The following is a 4488-nucleotide window of genomic DNA, read 5'->3' as shown; positions in this document are numbered from 1 at the left end:
GAAAGTGGTGCAGGGAAGACAGTTCTACAGCAAATACTCTAAAAATCCGGAATCTGATAGGACCAGGCCAAAGGTCCAGTAAGAGTATTAATCAATATGGTGATTATGTGCAATAATGAAAACAGCCAACTTTTACTGAGCCCAACCAGTACTGTGCCAAGTGTTTTATATACATTATCTCCTTTAATCATCACAACTCTTAAGAAGTAAGTAGTAGTATTCTTATTTTATAAGTCAGAAACCAAGCTCGGTATACCCTGTACAGTTAATTACTATACATACTACCTTACATAATGACTGGCCTATCTTTATAGAAGTATAACATGAAACTGGGCGCAGTGGCTCACGCTCTTAATCCCAGCACTTTGGGAGACCGAGGTGGTTGGATCAGAGGTCGGCTCGGAGGCCTGAGCTCAGGAGTTCAAGACCAGCCTGGGAAACTTGGCGAAACCCTGTCTGTACTAAAAATACAAATATTTGCTGGGCATGGTGGTGGGCACCTGTAATCCCAGCTACTCAGGAGGCTGAGGCAGGAGAATCGCTTGAACCCAGGAGGCGGAGGTTGCACTGAGCCGAGATCACGCCACTACACTCCAGCCTGAGCTAAAGCATGAGACTCCATCTCAAAAAAAAAAAAAAAAAAAAAAAGAAAAAAAAGATAGCGTGAGGTGAGGTGATTGAGGAGATTTATTACATGCTAGTGTAAATTAACTCTTTCTAATACTCTTATTATCAGCAAAGCAAATGGCTGCTACGTGCAAAGGGCTATGTGAGGTATGTTGATATGCTTTGTGATCATGCATAGTTTTTTATTTGAGTGCTTAAAGTTGTCAACTGTCTGTATTTCTGTCCCAGTTGTATAGAGTGAGACAGAGATATACAAAATGACTTATAGAAAGTCCAGTGTAAATCCAAAGCCAAAGTGAAGAAGACAAGTGAAAATACAATTCAGGTTTCTGATTGCCCAGATTTTCTGATGCCCCTACCTCTTTTCACTTGAGTAGCTACAGAGAGTTTCTATTTCTATAGAAAAAAAATTGACTCCATGGTTCTGAATAATAACTGATACCTTCTACATTGTTTTATGATGCTGGAGAGGAATTGACTATATATAAAATTTCAGAAAACTATGAAGAAGAAAGGCATTTCATAACCTTGGACACAGCAGCAGCGCCGCCATAAATATATTTATCTCAATTTGATTTAACACAATATGATTTAACTCAAGGGCGAAAAAAGGATAAACTAGGATGGTTGTACCCCTGATTCTGATATGACTACAGTCTCACTGACCAAATATTAGCATATCTAAGGAGGCATGATGATTCGGACCCCAAACAGCTTCGTTCTAACCCTGCTTCTCGTTTGTTTATTACTTGTAGAATTTTTTTTAGCCTTGGGTGTTTCCTCCTTTATGAAATGAAAATGTTAATAACAACTACCTTCACTATCTCACAAGTTTACCTTGCAAATCAACTGAGATAATTTATTTGAAAACACCATAGACACTAAAAGTATTACACAGTCTTTATCTTTTATAATTAGCACTTACTTCAGTAATTCAAAAACCATAGTGAATTATAAAATGAATACCCCTGTATCTACCACACAGCCTAAGAAATAATGGATTGCTGGGCTGGGCACGGTGGCTTACGCCTGTAATCCCAGCACTTTGGGAGGCTGAGGCAGGAGGATTGCCTGAGTTTAGGAGTTCGCAACCAGCCTGGGCAACACAGTGAAACCCCATCTCTACTAAAATACAAAATATTACCCAGATGTGGTAGTATGCGCCTGTAGTCCCAGCTACTCGGGAGGTTGAGGCAGGAGAATTGCTTGAGCCCAGGAGGCGGAGGTTTCAGTGAGCCGAGATCGCACCATTGCTCTCCAGCCTGGGCGACAGAGTGAGACTGTGTCTCAAAACAAACGACAAAACAAAAAAATAAATAACAGATTGCTCATTTCAGGTCCCTCTCATTTCACCCTGGTTATATATTTCCCTGATCCAGTCACTCACCTTTTATTTCTGTAATTAATGATCTTGAATTTATTTAGCATTCCCAAAGGTAAACAATTAGTAAATAATTAGAAATAATTTTGCAACAGATATATATTTCTCTATGCAATTCATAAGCAACCCTTGTACACACAGTATAATATAAATTGTATCATGCTGGGGCATTCTTATGCCACCTACCTTTTTCACTCAAATTATTTTTGCAGAATTTGTCCGTGTTACATGATAATAGCTCATTTACATAATCATGTTAGATCATCATAGCTCAGCTTATTTTTGGTGTTGTATAGTATTCCATTATAAGACCAATCCATATACTTATTCATTCTCTCATTGTTAAAAAATTAACTTGTTTTTTGTTTTCTTTTAAAATTTATTTTTGTATATAATTCTGCAGTCCATGTTCTTTTGAGTTAAAAAAAATTAAATTTTTGTAGAGGCAGGAGTCTCACTTTGTTGCCCAGGCTGTTCTCAAACTCCTGGGCTCAAGTGATCCTCCTGCCTCGGCCTGCCAAAATGCTGGGATTACAGGCTTGAAACACCACGCCCAGCCCCAGTTCATGTTCTTTTAAAATTACTTTGTGCACACAGCTTTGTTCCTGCTCAAGTAAGGGCCTTCTTTTATTTTAGATATTTTTATTTCTCCAAATTTTTTGTTTGTCAAGAGTAACTGAAATTAAAAAAAAAAATGAGTCCCATCCTCACCATCATGGAAATGGCTTTAAGAGAAATCTGGTCAGATGAACATTATTGCTTCTCATTTTCAACCAGCAAATAGTTTCCATTGATAAATTGACAGCCAGGAGTCTGTCAAGAATGCTCAAGACATGTTATATAATACAACATGCCTGTTCACGGGGAGAAAAATCCTAGAAAACAGCTTTTGTGTACTTCTTGATTTCATTATACAAGACAAGCACAAAAGCACCATCTGTGCCTCTGAGAATATTGGATCATACTCCCTTGAAGAAAGCTTTGCCTCCTACATCACGAGCACTCTTCCTCCAGCAGTCAAGCATGTCTGTGTGCATGATATCAGTTCCTTTGCGCCCTGACTGCATCATCATGCGGTGGCGAATGGTGTCCAATGGATAGGAAGGCAACCCAGCAACAGCAGTGACAGTCTCTGTGATCATCCAGCTGATGACGATGGGCATGTTCTTGGGATCCGGAAACATTCCCTTTGCAGTGTCATAGATACAGAAGTAGGCAGCTAGGTAGATGATAATACCCTGCACAGACACGTTAAAGCCTTGGTACAGGCGCTTAATCCCATTAGATTTGTAGATCTTAACCAGGCAGTCACCGAGGCCTCGGAATTCCCTTTCATCTCCAGCTTTACCCACATCGGCGCTAGACGAGTAAGGGCAAAATCAAGAAGGTACACAAAACACAAGGATGTGGCCCCAGCGGCACCCCCTGATGCCATATTCCCTGCAAAGTAGTGCCAAAACTGGGTCCTCTTGTCCACATCACCCAGGAAGATCTGCTTGTATTTATCTTTGAAGGTAAAGTTGAAAGCCTGGGTGGGGAAGTATCTGATGACATTGGCCAGGTTACTGCGCCAGAAGGACAGGACTCCCTGCTCCTTGGATATGTGGACCACACATTCTGTGATGCCCTTGTATTGCTTATCTGCAGTGATCTGTTTGCTGGCATGCTGCACCTGCAGCAGCAGCTTGACCTGCTCAATGGGCGCTACCGCCATCTTGGACATGGCTGCGGCCACTCCACCTGCCAGGAAGTCCTTGGCAAAGGACACAGCGGCATCTGTCATGTTGAAAGGAAAGACGAGGCAGGCTGCTGCGGGACGGGACTGGGCTGGGAACCGGCTTTGACTCTGGGGCTGTGGGGAGGACCGTTTTAATGTCCTACACCTCTTATATCAGGAGCCATGGAGGTGGGATATGCATCCTCCTCAGTGTTTTGTCATTGCTGTGAGACCCTTCTCCCTCTCTCCTACTTAGACTCTATAAGGTCTGAATGTCCTAACAGACCATCACTCCCACTGTCCCCACTGTTGAGTTGTCTGCTTTCTCCCACTTCATTGTCCCTATTTCTCAATGATTTTTGTCAATGCCAGCCTTTTTTCTTTTTTTTTTTTGAGATGGAGTCTTGCTCTGTTGCCCAGGCTGGAGTGCAGTGGCGCGATCTCGGCTTACTGCAAGCTCTGCCTCCTAGGTTCACGCCATTCTCCTGCCTCAGCCTCCCCAGCAGCTGGGACTACAGGTGCCCTCCTCCACACCCGGCTAATTTTTTGTATTTTTTAGTAGAGATGGGGTTTCACCGTGTTAGCCAGGATGGTCTCGATCTCCTGACCTCGTGATCTACCCGCCTCGGCCTCCCAAAGTGCTGGGATTACAGGCGTGAGTCACCGCGCCCAGCCCAGCCTTTTTTCTTAATTAAAAATTTTAATTTTTATGGGTACATAGTACCAGTACATTGTATATATACTGTCAGTCTTTTGAACAACA

General features: G+C 42.3%; 1 pseudogene; it reads right to left on the bottom strand.

Annotated features, from left to right (window-relative positions):
• Window positions 1-2883: 2883 nt before the first annotated feature.
• Window positions 2884-4003, bottom strand: LOC102128837 (ADP/ATP translocase 2 pseudogene; annotated as a pseudogene).
• Window positions 4004-4488: the final 485 nt, after the last annotated feature.

The sequence above is a fragment of the Macaca fascicularis genome, chromosome 13 (genome assembly GCF_037993035.2).
Source record: "Macaca fascicularis isolate 582-1 chromosome 13, T2T-MFA8v1.1".
Classification (NCBI taxonomy): Eukaryota; Metazoa; Chordata; class Mammalia; order Primates; family Cercopithecidae; genus Macaca; species Macaca fascicularis.
Note: the sequence above shows the minus strand (reverse complement) of the source record. Positions and strands in the feature narration are given on the sequence as shown.